This window comes from Bactrocera dorsalis, chromosome 5, assembly GCF_023373825.1.
Source record: "Bactrocera dorsalis isolate Fly_Bdor chromosome 5, ASM2337382v1, whole genome shotgun sequence".
NCBI classification, from domain to species: Eukaryota; Metazoa; Arthropoda; class Insecta; order Diptera; family Tephritidae; genus Bactrocera; species Bactrocera dorsalis.
In genome coordinates this window covers 54782217-54802264 of record NC_064307.1, presented here as the reverse complement: position 1 = coordinate 54802264, position 20048 = coordinate 54782217, and positions in this window count along the sequence as shown.

Here is a 20048-nt window from a genome sequence, read left to right as displayed (position 1 = left end):
AGTAGTTAGTGAGTGCTTGGTGTGATGTAGTTGAAGAAAGAGAAGTGCACAAGTAGGAGCAAGAGCAGATCCAGAGCAGAATTTTGGGGGGCCGATCTATATAATTTTGTACTTGCAACTCAAAGTCCTTTTCTTCGCGGAGTGTCACTTATGTTGAAAATATTGTATAAGATTAAAAAATTGGGGGGGAGCTCCGCGTAGTTAGTATTTGTATCTTTTCGATTGTGAATGGAGTTGAAAGATTTTAGATACTAACTCAAATAAGAACACTACTTAAATAAAGTACTAAACGGGAAATGTAGATATGTATACCGATTGAAAAATTTAGAAGCTCATACAGCCCTAAGTAGGGACTAAAACCTTTGTGAACACTTTCATTTTCAAATTTTTCTTTGGGGAAAAAAAGTAACATAATTGGTTTTCCCTAAAACATGCGAAAGAAATTTAAAATTTTTTTTAGATATTGTGGACATGTTTTGTTAAACAAGAAAAGTACTTATTTTCAAGTTATGTATTGAATGAATACGGAAACTCAAGAATTAGTGTTTGTTAACAAAGTTTTTAATGACTAGTAAGCTTGTTTAAATATAGTATGTAGATCAAATATTGGATAAGCTAAGAAATGAAAATAGTGCCATATTATCATAACTCTTGAATAAATTTAAATTATATAAAAATAGTTATTATATTTCGGGATAACATTTTTTTTGAATAACAGTAATAAAATTCAAAATTGCTATTTTTCTGTTAAATTAACACACTGTACCTTGTTACCAACAAGGTACAACTGAATAATACTTTGGACCCATGAAATGCCAATAACATAAACAAAATATACTTTAAGTAATGAATAACAACCGTTCAAAACCACTTCAATGAAAATCAAATATAAATAAAATGCTCACTTTGCTGGCTCTAGAGGAACACGGACCATAAGTCTAACAAGACAGAAAATCGAAAAAAGAAAAAGAAAAGCAGAGAGCAATAATAATAAAATGAAAGAAAAACAACAACAAGTCAATAATCAAATGAAATGTATTTTATGGGGTGATAAGAATCAATGAAGCCACTGAAATTCTATAGAGACATATTGTATGCATTATGAGCGACATCGTCGACAGCACCAGGTGAGGTGGCGGCGGCGGCGGCTACAACAAAAACAACAACGTCAAGAAGATAGTATTAACAAAAAAATGCAGTACCAACAACAACAAAAAAGATCATAGACAACAACAACAAATAGCAAGAAAATAACGCAAACAACAAAAGCTTTATTAATAATAATAATAACAACAATAATAGCAATAACTTCGGCAATCAACAACAACAATGGTTAAAGCATGCTGGGATGAAAATATTTAAATCGAAACGCATTTATTGTGTGTCATACAGTCAGTGTGTATGTGATTAGTTCCACGGGCTGCCTGCCGATGCAACAACTTCTTCAGAAATGCTGAGGCTGCGCAGACCCAAAAGTATTTAGGAGCAATAGTGGCGGCGTTGACTTCTTTATTTCAGTATTTCAATTTAATTTCAACAGTTCGTGTGTTTGTTTCTTTGTTGTACCCACTTACATTTGTATGTATATACACCAATAAGTTAGTACGGTGTCGTCCGGTCAATTAGATGTTGATGTTGACGCATTAATTCCGTTTTTCATTTGCATGAACCTTTTGTTTTCGTCTACTTAACATTTAAATGCTCGTAGTTGAATGCGCACGACCAAAACTAAGCGCACCAAATTGGTTTTTGGTTTTGGGCTTAAGCCCTAAACTAAGCGTAGCAAATGTGCTATGCTGAGCGCGCTATCTACAGTCCGTGATTTCGCCTGTGCGCTTATTTGCCTATCTAACCTATTGTGTAGACTTATATAAGTTCTTGTCTAACAGTTTTATATTTATTATTCGGCTCCATCTTCGGTACTTTTTTGTTTTTGTTCGGATTCTCTTTGCTGTTTTGTTTGGTGCGCCCGTTTGATTTGGCTTTTAGACAGTTCATAAATCTTATTTAGTGGTCTCTATTAACACTCCAATTGTAAGCACGTATATATTTTTATGTCGAAAACCAATTTTACGAATTTTATTCGACACTCCAAATTATGTTTAGTGAGTTCATTTGTGTGGAAGGCAGTAGTTAAAGTAGCGACAAAATTTAAATTGAAATACCAGAGTGAGTTATGATGCTCCTTGCTATTGTAAATAAAGTGGTACACTATTAAAAAGGTTTACAGTTTATGATTGTTTAAAAGAGACTTGGGTAAACTATAATAAAGGAGTAAGAGCTGATGAGGTGTATAACAATAAGTTGGTATCATAAAATAAATAAAATTAAGACTTCAAAACAGCACACCGTTTATAACATAAAATTTTATTAAATAAACTTGTTTAATCAATTTCTGAGTTATTTACTGCTAACTTTTTTGAATAAGTAACAAATGAAGACATTAGAGAAGAGGCGTAATGAGCTTATCAATGAATAGGTTGAAAAGGCGACGGTAGGGTATTCTTGTCTTATTCTTTACTGACATAGAAACCTCTCTCCACATGGCCCTTCCAGCGGAGCGGAGGTCTTCCTCTTCCTCTGCTTCCCCAGGCGGGTACTGCGTCGAATACTTTCAGAGCTGTATTTTAATTCTCTGAACTATGTCAATGTCGTCGTATGTCTCATACAGGTCATCGTTCCATCGAATGCGATATTCGCCGTGACCAACGCGCAAAGGACCATAAGTCTTTCGCAGAACTTTTCTCTCCAAACTCGCATAGTCGACTCATCAGATGATGTCATTGTCTATGCCTCTGCATCATATAGCAGGACGGGAATAACGAGTGACTTATAGAGTTTTGTTTTTATTCGTCGAGACAGGACGAGTGACTTATAGAGTTTTGTTTTTGTTCGTCGAGACAGGACTTTCGCCTTGTCTGAAACCTTGTTTGGTATCGAACGGCTTGGAGTGGTCCTTCCCGATTCCGAAAGAGCTTTTGGTCTTGTTCAATGTCATCTTACACAGTGTATTAGTTTTGCGGTGATACCAAATTCAGACATCGCGGCATAAAGGCAGCTTTGAAATCGACGATGAGGTGGTGAGTGTACGAGTAGATTCTCTTTTTACGGGTATTTTCCAAGATTTGACGCATGGTGAATATCCGGTCAGTTGTTAGATTAGGTCTAAAGTCACACTGATAAGATGCAATTAGTTTGTTGACGATGGGCTTTCGTCTTTCACACAATACGCTCGATAGAACCTTATACGCGATGTGGAGGAGGCTTATCCCACGGGAGTTGCCGCAGATTGTGGGGACTCCCTTTTTGTGTACAGGGCAGAGCACACTTAACCCCTTGATGTATTTCCTTAGTCTGACTCGTGGTACAAGTTTTGTGCCTAACATGATTATCACGAGTCTGGCTCGTGGTGCGTAGCACTATACATTTGATGAAAAGAGAATTGAAGATTTCCCGTTATTTTCAGCTAATCATGTAAACAAAAAACATTGTTGAAGTTGAGTGCATTATATACTGTATAATTATCCATATTTTTTGTTACACATTAAAATTAAATCCTAGTATTTTATTTTTTGTAAATTTGTAAAACAAGCATGCGACAGTTCGTACGCATCAAAACTGGTTTGTTTAGTGCAAGTTGTGTGCGAACAGTTGGGAGCGAGTTCGTTGCGCTAATTGATACGTCAAGGGGTTAAATTCCAAGCGTTGGGCATGCTTTTTTCCGACCATATTCTACAAAGAAGCTGATGCATGCTTCTTATCAATTTTTCGCCGCCGTGTTTGAATAGCCCGGCCGGCAATCCATCGGCCCTCGCCGCTTTGTTGTTCTTTAGACTCGTAATTGCTATTCGAACTTCTTCATGGTCGAGTAATAGAACGTCTGCCCCTTCGTCATCGATTGGGGAATCGGGTTCGCCTTCTCTTGGAGTTGGGCATTCACTGCCTGGAGAAGTGTTCCCTCCATAATTTTAGAATGTTTTGGCATCAGTCACTAGATCACCTCGGGGGGTTCTTCTGGAGTATGCGCCGGTCTTGAAACCTTCTGTTAGTCGCCGAATCTTTTCGTAGAATTTTCGATCCTTATGAACAATGAATTGTTCAGCTTCTGCAAAATTGAGGTTGAAACATCTTCGGTGAACCTGAAAATTTTAAAAGTGTTAATAGACACAAAATATAATGACATGCTCAAAGCGCTTTGCCGATTTATCGGTGGTTTCGATTTCCTAAGTGGGATCCTTATTAGTCTTTGCCATAGGATTGATATTTTATCTTTTAACCTAAAATAGGGCATATCAACCGAGCTCCCCTGGTACTTAAATTTAGCTATTATGGTTTGTAAGATACAAGATGTGTTCCAAAGTAAACAGGAATTGTTGAATCTAGCGCCCGCTGGTGGCGCCATATATATGTCTTGTGACTAGTGCGTTAGAATATGCTATCTTTATTGATTGTCCAGTGAGAATTTCTTGACATTTCATCGATTGGAAATGAAGTTATTGATGAAACAAGTTTATGGCGATGATTGCCTATCCCGTAGCAGAGCACACGAGCGGTTTCAACGTTTTCAAAGTGGTCATAAAGACATAAATGACGATCAATATGTGGGCCAATCAGAATCCGTGATCACCGTAAATTCCATCGAAACTCTGCGTGAATTCATAAAAGTAAGCCGAAATCATCATTAAAATTCATTGAAATGAAGTTGAACATCTCTAGAATATCGATGTATCGAATTCTGACCGAACATTTGGGCTTACGAAAGGGTGTGCACGGTTTGTTCCACACAAATTGACTGACGACCAAAAGTTGCTCAGAATCCAACCTTCGAAGGACATCATTAAAGAGGTCAAAAAGGACAAAAACTTCCTTTACAATATTGTGACTGGTGACGAAACATGGTTGTTTTCAATATGATCCCGAAACAAAACGCCAAAGTGCTGAATGGAAGGCACCGAATGAGCCGAAACTCAAAAAAATCGCGCATGGAGAAGTCATATTGTCCACAAAAAATTTGTTCCACCATATCAAAACGTTAATGCATTATTCTATCTTTGAGTTTTGAAGCGTTTGGTGGGCCGTATTCGACGTGTTCGGCCTGAATATCGCGAAGATGATCGACGCATGTGACCGATTATTTGACCAAAAATCAAATTTTAACCATTAAGCAGTCCCCGGATCCACCTGATATGGCATTGGCATTTCAGGAAAATGCTTTTGCCCAAGAGTTATGCAGACGTAGAGGCCATTCAAAAGGCTTGTACTGGCATACTGGCGGCCATACCTGCCAACGAGCTAAAACACTCATTCGACATGTTTTTGGACCGTGCAAAAAGCAGTATTGAAGCAGAAGGAGACTATTTTGAGTTCTGTTTACTTTGGAACTCACCTTGTACATACTATGAACCATTTATGGACCGATAGGACGTACTATTCAAAACAAAAATAGCCGGAAGATGTTCCTAGTTACCCTGCACCGATATACCGTTACTTATCTTCGTTAAGTGCTTAGTCGCCCGGATTTTAATTCGTTTCGTCATTCTGAACTATCCACTATCATATTTGGAACATTATTAATTTTTTCGTGTTTGAGATATTTGAATTAAAATCAACTGAATGAACTCAGACGATAAATATATGGTTTAAATTTGACCAAAGATTCTAAATTGAATATAGTTTTGAGTATATGAGAAAAACATCAACCAGAAGATCACTCTTATCGAGAATTGAGGTTTCGACCAAGGTCTAAACCAATTTCATGCACATAGATTTACACGATGTATGACATACCAAGTTCAGACATCGCGGCATAGAAGCAGTTCCTTTTCAAGAAGAGGTGTTCTTTAACACACAACTCTCGATAAGACATTATATGCGATATTAAGGAGATTTATCATACGGTAATTGCCGCAGATTGTAGTCACCGTTTTTTTTGGATTGGATACAGCTTACTTAGGTTCTAATAGTCGGGCATGCTTTCATCCGACCATATCTTGCAAAGAAGCTGGCGTTGAATAGCTCGGTCGATAATCCTTAGGCCTTTGTAGCTTTGTTGTAATGAATAAGTACATAAGTATAAAAGCTATATAGTATGCGTAGATATAAATCCCTTTGTTGTTCTTCAGGCGGATAATTGCTTTTCGAACCTCATAATAGTCGGGAAATGGAAGATCTACTCAATCGTCATCGACTGGGGAATCGGGTTCGTTATCTTCAGATGTTACACTTTAACTACCGTTCATCAGTATGCTTTGAACATCAGCCACTAGATCAGCACTTTGGGTCCTATATGAGTATGCTTCTTGTCGCCACATCTTTTCGTAAAAATTTCGAGGTTTACCCTTGTCGGTCAGCTTCTCAAATTCTTCATATTCAAGCATTTCATCCTTTGTTTTTGCCTGCATATGAGTATCACTTATCTCGTTAGTTCTCGGTATCTGTACCACCCCGCACGTGTTGTTGTCGATCGCAACAATGCGAAGTAGGCTATCGGCTTTCTCTCCACAGCGACTCGACAGTAGTCATCGTACCAGTGGTTTCCCTTGTAGCTGGACGTTAGCCGCTTGAAATGCCGTCCCAGAATTCCCCTACACCGAATTGTTGATGGGTGCTCTCAGAGAGCAGGAATGCAAGTCGTGTAGAAAATCCTTTCGCTTTCGGTTGTGATAGTAGCTCCTCGAATCGTTTTTTTCCTGTGTTTGTGGACCGGCGTGCTTTGTTGCACAGAAGCGAGCGTGTATCTTCTTTACAAACAAGTAGTGGTCCGAGTTGATGTTAGGTCCTCGGAATGTATGCACGTCAAGGGCACTGAAGACCATCACGACATCATCGATCTGGTTTCGAAATTTTCGATCCGAAAACAGTCAAGCAGCTTGATGGATTTTCTTGTGGTGGTATCTAGTACTACAGACAAGCATATTATGGGCCACTGCGAAGTCGATCAGCTTCAACCTTTTTGGAGAGGTTTCGCCATGAAGGCTGAATTTTCCGACTGTTGTACCAAATATGCCTTATTTGCCCTGGCATTAAAATTGCCAAGCACAATTTTTACATCGTAGCGGTGACAGTTGTCATAAGTGCGTTCACAAAAGGCATCTTTGATCATATCGTTATTCTCTTTCGTCGAGGCGTGGGGGAAATCAGTGTTATATTGAAAAATGTTGTACTGATGCGTATTGTGGTTAAATGTTCATCCCCCGTATTGAATGCCACTACTCGACGACTGAGCCTTTCTCCCACCACGAATCCCACACCGAATTTTCGCTCCTTTATATGACCGCTGAAATAGATGTCATAATGACCTACTCGTTTTCATCTTTTTAACCTCCATCGCATTTCTTGGATGCATTCTCAGGTGAATTCCCTTAAATTATAGTCCCAATTTCGTTTGCTGTGGTCGTCATCAAAAGTGGGGTCTTTCCTCCTAGGCTGTTTTTTTGTTTTTCATTGGGAGTGGTTTTTAGAGGGGGGGTACCAATACCTGTGTACGAACCTCGCTAAGCGAGTAACATAAATTTTGATACACATTTATATAGCAATCCCCTTTTTAGACTCAGCGGACCCTTAACCCGAATATGGAGTCGCTCCGCTGAAGCAACCTCTCTTTGGTTGGTGGATCCGATAAAAAAAATAGTTGATCACTATAAATTAAAAATTTAATGAGTTCGGAACATTTGTCACTGAGTGGCTATATTTTATAAGGCTGTAAATGCAAAACTGTTGCAAATATAAATTTAAAATTTGAGTATGTTATTTCTAAACATTTTTTTGGAGTAATTGCTTCCCGATTATGTTATAAAGGGTAAGGTCCAACTGCCTTGGCAGCTGAAAACATAAAATATTGAACAAAAATCTTTACCATACTTTTATCACACTGCTTACCCAGCACTTACAGCATTATTTGTTCCTGGGCCGCAACTGCGGCGTAATAGATTCATCCAATGCTGTGTTCCAGCCGGTGAAAGGGAACTTGTGGCGAAGAGGTATCACCACTGTCATTGCGTGCGACACATTGACAATTGGCTGGTGCGCGTATGTGCAACATGGATGACAGCAGAATGCCCTTTAATTTCATACGAATATATTCGCAGTACGCTCACGCATACTCAGATCCATTTGTATGTGTGTCAAGTATGTATACTATACATCGGGTACTGTTGCCGACTGTAATGTCTCTTGTAAGAAAGTTGTTGCAAGTAGCCGCCGCTTTAGCTGGCAGCTGTAAGCGCAACTGACACAAACTGCCACTGACTTTTTAGTGCCGCTGTTCAAGTGGCGCGTTTACGTTGTCGATGTGTGCAAACCCATCGCTGCTGTGCATTTTCAGTTATCATCTATGTACATATTTTAAGCATACGTCGAAAGCTTTTTACGATTCGATTTTAGTTGTTGTATAAATCAAAGTTGCTGCGTTGTTGTAAAATTACGTGCTGCGTCCATAAATTATTTGCTCCACATTTAGATACATGTGTATCGTGATAGGGATTTGCTTAAATAAGGCTAAACTTGTTGTTCGTTTTATTCGTTTTGCTACAAAAATGCAGTTTTTTTAAATATTGTAGAGCTAGCAATTGACTGTTAAGACTGTTAGATCGTATGTTCCAGCCATGGTTCCGGTAGTTTCAGATAAAGCTGTTGAACAACTTTGCATAACTATTTTACGATATAAAAAGTAAGAAAGAGCTAAGTTCGAGTAAAAACGAATATTTCATACCCTTGCAAATTGCCAAGATCAAAGCAAAACTTATTTATATTGCAATATTTTACTTCCCGCTAGTAAAAGACTAATTAAAATCACCCTCAGATGAGATAAAAACTCAACGCAAGGTGCTACATTTAATATATTGAGTTGAAATGAAAACATCAACCAAATGATCGTAATTGATTATATAATTTTTTATTATCTGATTTCATCCATTTTCATACTGTCGGTAAGAATCCTTATGAGAATTGGAATCATGTACATTAAACCTATTAAAGCCAATAACCGAAAACCTATAAACCGCTAGAACTAAGCACTAAATTAAATAAAGAACCGCAATTTCGCACAGGGTTTTGCAGTAACAGCACCGGGGTTATTGTGTATATCTCCTATACTATTAAAGCTACGACAACTAAATTCATCAACCTCAAATACTATAATAACCTTTATCGACAATGTGAAATGAAATAAGATGATAACCCCGCTCACTCCCCATATTATGGTACGGTTAAAAACTACTAAAAGTGCTATAAATCAATAACTGAATACATCATAGTCCTTAAAATTTACCTCCGATGGAAGCTTTATGGGATCCGGGATAAAAATTGAACGATGGGTGTGACACCGGCCAACCGACCGATATCGACTAAATTTGGTACGTGACACTTTTCTTAAATTACTACGTTACAGTGCGAAATCGGACTACAACCACGCTTACCTTCTATATAATATCTTAAATTTCCAGTGTTCAATTTAAGAAATAATTTATATAACAAGATAAATATTGCCACTAATAATTCTTTTAAAGTATGCCATCTTATGACAAAAAATTTCCCAATTTCAACCAAAACTTGTCACGTCCCCAAATACTGGAAGTGTGGATTCCACTACCTACTATTAGCTTTTTGCCAAAAATCGCGGTCAAGCCCACATATACCTACTATAAAGATTTTCGACCTTTCAAGTGACTTTATGCTGCCATATCGGCACAATGCGTGTTTTACATATAACAGAGTATCTTTTTCTGCCTAAAATAAATAAAATTGGACAAAGACTTGACATATCCATCATATAACTTATATCAGGAGTTTCGAGCATCCGGATGAATTTACTCTATATGATTTGTTTTTAGTATGTGAAATGTTAACAGTATATGCTATTGGGAAAAATACATAAAATCGGGTCGATACTGGCCCAACTTCTATATACTACATACATATATTTTTCTAACAAACATTATGTCGAATATGACGGTCAGTGTATGAGTTATATAAGTATACGAGTAGTATGTTGTATGTATAAAATTGCTTGGATTCCGATTCTCTGGTTTCCATTTTAGACCTTAAGATATTCCCTGGCTCTGATTCCTGCAAGTTGCAAGAGTGTAAATGTTCCGTCGCACCCGAACTCAGCCCTTCCTTACTTTTGACTCCTGTTATCGCTAGCACAGACGAAGAGTCATTCGAATTTCAACTCGTCTCATCATTGATCATTTATATATACATATATATCTACATCTAACTCAATCATTTTTATGTGATACAAACAACCTTCAGGCGAACAAAACTATTATACTCTTTAATAACATGTTGCATGGGCTTAAAAATAGTTACAAAAAGATGAACTTCGTTACTTAAGGGCTTGATAAAAATAACGCTATTTACGGTGAGGCTTATTGCTTATGTTTTTGATAGTGCAAAATTCATTGTTTGTTTTGTTTTAAGAATGGGGAGTTTTTTCGTAACTTTTTACTATCAAATTTGTTTTACTCATACGTCAGGGATTAAGTTCATTTCTTAAGACTTTCTGTAGCCATCTTGTGAGTGAAAATTCTTTTCTAAGTGGATAATAATTCGATACCTAGAAATTAATTCTTTTAGGATTATGTTTATGTCTTTAAAAATATCAGACTTTTTAGCTATTGACAGAAGTTCGTGTCTTAGGTCTTTTGTAATCAAAAAAAAGTTCGCAACGAAATTCAACGAAGTGTGAACTCTTAACAAAAGAAAATCGCCAAGCTACTAACGGGTGATTTTTTTGAGGTTAGGATTTTCATGCATTAGTATTTGACAGATCACGTGGGATTTCAGACATGGTGTCAAAGAGAAAGATGCTCAGTATGCTTTGACATTTCATCATGAATAGACTTACTAACGAGCAACGCTTGCAAATCATTGAATTTTATTACCAAAATCAGTGTTCGGTTCGAAATGTGTTTCGCGCGCGTGTTTTGTTCAGCGATGAGGCTCATTTCTGGTTGAATGGCTACGTAAATAAGCAAAATTGCCGCATTTGGGGTGAAGAGCAACCAGAAGCCGTTCAAGAACTGCCCATGCATCCCGAAAAATGCACTGTTTGGTGTGGTTTGTACGCTGGTGGAATCATTGGACCGTATTTTTTCAAAGATGCTGTTGGACGCAACGTTACGGTGAATGGCGATCGCTATCGTTCGATGCTAACAAACTTTTTGTTGCCAAAAATGGAAGAACTGAACTTGGTTGACATGTGGTTTCAACAAGATGGCGCTACATGCCACACAGCTCGCGATTCTATGGCCATTTTGAGGGAAAACTTCGGACAACAATTCATCTCAAGAAATGGACCCGTAAGTTGGCCACCAAGATCATGCGATTTAACGCCTTTAGACTATTTTTTGTGGGGCTACGTCAAGTCTAAAGTCTACAGAAATAAGCCAGCAACTATTCCAGCTTTGGAAGACAACATTTCCGAAGAAATTCGGGCTATTCCGGCCGAAATGCTCGAAAAAGTTGCCCAAAATTGGACTTTCCGAATGGACCACCTAAGACGCAGCCGCGGTCAACATTTAAATGAAATTATCTTCAAAAAGTAAATGTCATGAACCAATCTAACGTTTCAAATAAAGAACCGATGAGATTTTGCAAATTTTATGCGTTTTTTTTTTTTTAAAAAAGTTATCAAGCTCTTAAAAAATCACCCTTTACAACCATGCCTACTTTCAAAAATTAAAAGTGTAGTAATTTTACATATGCAGCGGTTTTTTGAACACGACTTTCTGCCATTTATCAAATAAACGCTTTCCAGGAATGAATTCGAATTTATTGAAAGGTAATTTCACGTAATTTTTCACAAGCAGTAATTAGTGATTTTTGTGCATAATATTTGGCTAACAAATACGTTAATGTACAAACTTGCAAAATAATAATTTCACAAAAAAATATCATTTAATAAATAAAATAAACAGAAGCGAACAGTGAGGTGTCAAAGGGAAAGCATGCAAGTGCCAAGTAATTGCAGCAACGGTAGCTAAGTTAATTAAGAACAATACAATAACCGCTAATTTAACACGCGTTAGCGGTCGATCGCTCAATTCGTTTGTTTGCTGACACCAGGCAATCACCACTTCACCACACCTCGCTACCGCAACACATCACTGTTCACCATTTACCTGTTGGCATATTAAAACACAAAACGAATTAACCGCAATTAATCAAATGCAAATTAAGTTTGTTGACAAAAAGAAAAAACGAAAGAAGGAAAAGAAATCGAGACAATGGCAAATAAAGTGTCTAGGCTCCCGACTGTGCGGTGAATGACTACGAAATTCAATTGCATTTAGGGGAATTGCTTGAATTCATATTGTCTTAAGAGGGATTTCTTAATCTTCACTAGCGTTCACAAAACTACACAAAAAATCCCTTCAAAGTCAAACGGTAAGAGGTCAGAGCTACTGTCTATAAAAAATGATGGATGTGCTTAATATTACCATGAATTTATCGCCGCTTGCCTACACATCTAATCAGATTTACAAATGAAGGAGAATACAGTGGCTGCCAGTAGAAAGTTATAAAAATTCGGTTAAGTAAAGAGCAGAGTGATGATCTCTTTAGAAATTATGGGCTTCGAATAACTGATTTTCATTCATTCTACCCTAAATCGACGAATTCTTATTTAGAGTGCGAATGCTTTCCTCTTGAATCACTTCTTATACCTCTAGTAGTAGGAGAAGTTAGTCAATAAAGTATTAATTTTTCATTAAGAAGTATAAAATAATATTCGGAATCGCAGTGTTTGCAATTTTTAAGTTTATAGGCCTCCTTCAGGGAACTGAGATGGATTAATCAGGAACTAATTGATCTCTATTCGACCCATATTTTATTTTTTATTTTTTTTTTATTGACCCACATTCCACATTTAATATATTTTTAAAGCCTGGAATTTACTATTTACAACCTGAAAACAGAATTTTCATAGTTTTCATTTTGTTGAAGAGTTGCCATTTAATTGAATAAAATAGATGTAGAGGCTGAGAAAACTTAAGACGGAACATAGTTTCATATATATTATTTATTGAGTATATACCATATACATACTAAAGAAGAATAAATATGTAACAAAACAATCAATGCAATGTGAGTACCAAGTAAGTAATCTATTTTGCAAATATTTAGAAAAATTCGGTTATCAGAATTGTACCCAACAGTTTGGCCATTTTTTAACCTGCAAAAAATCGTTGATTGATCAAATCAAAAATTCATTTGTCTTCGAGTAATCACTCAAGAATATTTAAAAAATTTTGTATTAAAACCCGGCTCTATATAAAGTGATTTATCTGTTTTAACTAAATTTCAGAGAACTGTTGAACTATTTTTATTCAGACCACAAAAAGCTGTTCCTCTGATTTACTATAAAGAGCTTTAAGGTACATATTCCAGAGGAATATTTATAATTTTTATGTAGATTGGTTTTTATTATCACATAGTTGTCTCAAATGTAAATTTTACACCAATTCTGATTGGTCTTTTTTGTCTTCCTTTTTCCATATAAAATTTTGTCAGTTCGGCACGATCGCTAGTGTAGCTAATACTTGGTATCTACTTATTTTTTCGTAACCCGTTTGTGTAACTCTGAGCAAGCGCATCCGACATTGACAGCGAATGCCGTATCGTTAGAGAATGGCTACCTAATGAAGTCGACTTTTCATCGCTATCAACACCTCATTACTCTTACGATCACTCTCCTGTCGCACTTTTGTATCGGATTTGCTTTAATGGAAACATCATCCGAGGGGTTTTAACGAAAATTACAGCAAAAGCGGCGTTTAAAACTAAATATGCGCCGAGAAGACACCCATAGCCCACGGCGACAAAAAATCACAAACGAAGCATTCACGGTGACAATAAATGATTAACTCACCGAAATGAAATAGTACAATAAATTCACCGACAAAAGCAACAATTTAATTTACCAAGCTAACTATACAATATTTATCATATATGTGAGAGTATGGATGTGTTTGTGCCCAAAATCACTGGGTCCAGGCTGGCATACAAATTAAGTAGTTATAGCTAAGTCAGTCCTAAGCCGCGGCAATCACTACTGATTTGCATTTTCTCCTTACCTCAATTAATTTAATCATAAAAACAAAAACAAAAGCAACAACAGCAAATCGAAGAAGATAACAAAAATAAAGCAAATTTGTCTTATTTCACATTTCCTAATGAGATGACAAGAGACAAAGTCATTTCGTGCTAATAACCAGACTTGGAAAGGCCGAACCAACCGAATGCAGTTGGTGGAAACATATAAGAGGAGCAGCAAAACGAAAAACCATAACAGAAAACAAAATAAAAAACCGCACAAAGAACAAAAGCAATCTAAATGTAGTGGCAAAGCTGACAAACGGCAGCCGCAACTGTTTTTGGCGGCGGTAGCGGTACGCGGACGCGGCGCAGATCATTTAACGAGAGTGCGAGACTTAAACAAATGAATATCTTTAATCACTTCGCATTAATGACCGACACATATTTATATACGATAGCTGCACAAATATATAAGTGCATGTGTATACAACTCTCCTACCAATCAACTAAATAAATCAATTAAAACGGCGAATTTATAAAGCAAAAATATCAAATGAAAAGAAAAAACGTTAACTTCGGCTCTTACGAAGCTATAAAACCCTTCACACTTGCATTTCTAAAGCATAAAAACGTAAAAATACCTTTTACTTGATTTGTATGGTACTATATGTATGTTATAGTGAAACGATCTGAACAATATGATTGAAGAATGCAGCATTGTTTTAGGTTTGCTTGAACACGAGATTGATTTTTATCGGTCACTATTTGTTATAGTGGTTACATAATGGGTGCTTTCGACGCACGACCAGCTATTTAGGGCGAAAATTACGTGTGTAAAATTTCAGATTGATAACTCAGGTATTCACTAATAGATAGACAGGCGGACATGGCTCAATCGACTGAGCTCGTCACGCTTATTATTTATATATATATATATTGTGTAATGCCTCCGCGTTTCCTTCTGGGTGCTACAAACAGTGTGCAGACTTAATATAGGTACGTTTTTCATGTATGTACATATATAAGTAAAACAGCACAATCTGTGCCGCAGAGTTGAGTCCCAAAAAAATTTATTGAATCAAAATAATTATTTTAGAAATATGAAAAATGCATAAAAATTAAAAAAAATATATAAGTAAGCTTTTTTTTAGACTGGGTGGTGAAAACTTTCGACTATAACGAAAATTTGTAGCGAATGAAATGATTATGTAACAAGTAATGAAGTGCTAAATTCTGGTATATCCGAACATTTCATACTTTTGCAACTTGAAAAGGTCAAATCCAGCAAAATACCTTCAGGTGTTGGAAAACTATACTCGTATATTAAAGAAGTAAGGTAGGGCTAAGTTCGGGTGTTGGCGAAAATTGGAAAATGAAAGGGTTCAACTTAATTGTTCAACGAATTTGTGAATGGACTACGACATAGGTGAAATTTATACTAAATCATCCCCATTTGATTTTATCTATTTTAGCAAATACCACACAGAGTGAAAAGTACATAATAAAATAGAACAAAAATGAGCTGATGTCTCTATAGATTTTTTTCAATAAAAAGCTCTGCATATATTTGTAGAGAAAATCTTTTTAATATTTCTAAACAAATGTCTTTAAAAAATTATAATTCTATAATTATAAAAGATTCCTTTTGATATTTCCAAAGAGATGTCACGTACTACTGTGAAGATGCTGTTATTGAAATTTCCAAAGAGATATCATTAAAGTTTCAATGGATTTCCTACCATAAGTAAATAGAAAGTCGTTTTTGGTTTATTTATTAACAAATTTTTATATACTTCAAACATAGTTAAAAATTTTATAGTAGCATTATTAGCATTGGTTATTGTTTTTTTTTTGTTTACATAATGTTTAATAATTTTCTAAAAATTATAGCTTTTTGTCAAATTGATACCATATAAATCAAAATTTTAAAGATAAATAATATTAACAAAATTAGTAAAAATTAACCAAACGTTTTGTGGACAACTGGCAATACACTCAGAGCCAGTATTTTTTCGGTCTTAAAACTTTAAGTCCATAATTGAGATCATAAAAATGTTTTAGTGACCCATCTAAATGTTTAAATTGTATTATTGCTGGAATGACCATTAAATACGATTGATAATTTTGTGAAAAACTTAAATAATGAAATTTTTTAACAAAGATTTTTACAGTATTATCTTTGATTAAAAAATGCATTACTTCATAAATATTTATATCGTCACTTTGAGAGACTGTGACTAATGACCAATATGTAATGCCTTGAAAATGCTCTCAGTTGTTGTTTTATATAAATTCAAATCTGGCACTAAAGAAGTTAAGTATGATATATTTTTGGGTTTAATATTTTCAGTACTTTTAATTGTGTATTCTTGTTAGAAAAAATGTTTTTTTAATATATAATTGGCGAATCTCAGTGAGGATTTTATAGCTAAAGTCAACGAAATATTCGTTCTAGAGGTAATGTTTATTGCATATTGCTTGTGAAGTTGGCGCATAGCCTCAAATCTCAAGGAACATAAATATTTTAAAGGTCCTAACTTTTTTATTACAGATGGTTAATGCACCAGATTATGATATTTTGGTTTTAAATATTCTTTAATTTAACTTTAGTAGGTATCGTTAGGGGTATTAAATTAAAAAATATTTTAATTTGCTTTGCGTTCATTTTAATGATATTTCGCAGAGGTTGAAAATTTAACTAAAATGAAGTGAACAAAACACTCAATATAAAAAAGTAGTAATAAATACTTACGAGATCACATCCATTCATATCATAGTCATTATACCGTGGCCATTTAAGAAAGCGATTTCCATAATTTCCGAAATTCTCGTCTGCGATGTCTGTTTCCAATACATTATTACTTGTTCCAATGGACTGCAGTTGTGGTGTAGCCAACCCTTTCTTTCGCAATATTTATCTTAATATTTTCCAAGTTAATTATGTATATGATTTAAAAAATTGGCTAAAGTACATACGTATCAGAGGATATTGATGAAATGGGCTCCAACTCTTCTAAAACAGGTTTTTATGTGAGCACAGCCTTATTTACGTTTGTTCAGCTTGAAAATAATTTTCCTGTAGGATTTTTTTTATCATATTTTCGCGCCAGGTAGTATGTTTCCGAAATATTAAAATATTAGTATGAGAAAAAGTTTGTTATATAGTGATTATTACATTTTTAGACCCCTCTCTAATCACAAGTTTTATTATTTTATTTTATTTATATAACATAGAAGTAGAACAGAGTTCATTCCTTAACAAATTATTTCAATTTTGAAACTTTGAAAAAAATAGTTAAAATATTAAAACTTTTGTTCAAGGTTCCAAACTTCAACTTACATAGAAAGGTTTTTGTAAAGGAATGAACTGCATTCATATTAGAGATTACTAAAAATGAATAATGAAGAGTCAAAACTATGTGGATGTGCTAAAATTATAAAAACCATTACCGCTATTTTTTCGGGAAAACTTCACTGATAGCATTAGCCCATTTCTGCATTTCGGAATATGTCATTTTCGCAGCATTAGCAGCATACTGTCCACAATGCAATGAGTTAGTGTTCTTTTTTTTGTGTCGAAATGTCCATATTTTTCGCTGTACGTTAACACCATCTGCCCTTTTAATGGGTCAATAAGCCTATTTTTGCGTATTAACCGTCAGGTGGCAACTGAGCAGAGGGTGTAGATTCTCTGGAAACACTCAAATTTGATGAAATTTTCTCCAGCCAATCTATAACTCGACTCTTATTCGACAACGTCTCCCTCTCAGCGAGCAATGGCATATCCTGCCATTATGTAAAAATAATACAACGCGTAACATATAATAATGTTACTTGTATCAAAATATTATAAATATATTAGAATATGAGTACCATGATATTTCGTCATTATTGGAGCCCTGCCTTGAATTTTATCATTTCACCAAAGAACTTATTTTTAAATCTATTGAAGAGCGTAAAGACATCTCCAATTTCCATTTTTTTTTGATATTTTGAATGTGGTGATTCCATGCATTTTTAATAGAGTGCACACATCGTCACATAATTCCCACTTTTTAAATAAAGATAATGTTTCTGAAAGAACCATGTGCATATTTGCCTAGTCCATATTTATTGTTTAAAACAACTAAAAATCGATCAAATAATAAATACAAATAATTTTCACTTTCACCCACACTCGCTGCAGAGATAAAGATATGCTCAACTTATTTCTCATTGGAAGTGAGATAGCAATTGCTAAACGTCAAAACCTCTTGAACATTGACAGCTGATCGAGTTCAGGAGGTTTTGACGTTTAGCAATTGGAAATTAGCGATGGTCAAATTGAAATCTTACCAAAATAAATATGTAAACGGAGGGATTTTTGCATTGTTCCAGCCCACTTATAAAAAATCTAAAACAATGAAAATTAAATGGAGTTGGAAAATTTAAATGTATTCGATAAAGCATTTTGTAATGTCAAGCAACTTAGTATTATTTTCAATGGAAAATTATTAAAAACTAGCTGACCCCGCAGCCGTTGTCCTGCGTGAAATTATGTGTTTTGAAATGAAAAGAAAGTTAAATTTATCATTTCATTTATTTTCAATGTAACGCAGTTTGATAAACAACATTTTTTGGTTTCTGTTCCGGTTCGTAAATGTACAGAGAAGATAGTTTTCCAATTCAAGCAGCAGCTCAAAAGATATGCCATACACTTCTAGCGACTATCGTTGTGTCCTGATGATTGTCATCTGAAATGCTATTTTTACTGGAAATGGAATCCGTTTGAACTGAAATGGCAAATCGTGAGAACTCAAACAAATTCGTAGAATCAAGCATTCTGCCCCCTTGTATTCGATAGCTGCGTCACAATCAGTCGGGTTCCATTACACAGTTTCGGCGCTTGTAGATTGCGAAGCATAATAACGACAGATCAAACTTTGAGATGCAAATGATGCGGTGGCATACCAAACAATTCTCCCGGAATTTGACTTTGAATCTTCCAGTTTAAGTCACCAACATCGGTATTTTGGGCAGCTATCATTCCACGTGCACTCAAGCAATCGTAGTTAAGATAATTTGGCCAATGCTCGGATAAACATTCTTGATGAGTTCATCTTTCGTGAATCGATAAACGGCAGATGGAATTGATATCAAACCACCGGAAGTATCAACCGAAATTGAACCATTTCCAATTTTTAGATGTAAAATGTCTTCAGCAATGTCATTTTTGTTCGTATCCCATAATAGACGCGGATTTGAAGGCTGATATGTCGAAATGATTATCGCGAAAAGTGTGCGAACTTCATTTGCATTCCCGTGATTATAATTTTCCAGCAATTGTAATTGCTGGCTTGCTTCTCAAAAAGTTGCACACACCGTATCATTCACAGTACGCAATGATGGCACGTATGCCAACGCATCTTGGGAGTACTCGGTCGCAAGGCACTTGACCGACTGCTAATGTATGTTGATGCCAAAAATAACGCCGACCGATATTTCGGCGACCTCTTCGTTGCATCGAAACAAATTTCAATCTGTAATTGATCACTTAGTGTGAGATACACATAAAGTTTTCACTAAATAATTTTCAAAATTTTTTGAAGCAAACGCCAAATTTGAAAGATTCAAATAATTGAAAAACAAAACAAAAAAATTTGAAAAAAAAAATTTGTATGGAAAAAATTAACTTTTTTGAATTTTTCAATTTTCCGACTTTTCCTCATGAACGACATACTGGTTTTTTATTTCTAAACCTTTCCCTATCCACAACGAACATTCTCTGAAAATTTCATTAAGATTGGTTCAGCCGTTCTCTTAGCGTTACTAAAAAACGAACATTCATTCGTTTGTACGAGAAAAATAAAAAGGCTGTTTTCAGGGGTTTTCCGGCAATTATTCGAATTTTTCTTTCCGTAAAAACCATCCTTGAGCCCCAACGAACATTTTAAAAAAGGAATTGGCAAAATTGGTATAGGCGTTTTTAAATTATGCGCTTACCAACACATTTTGCGATTCATTTTTAT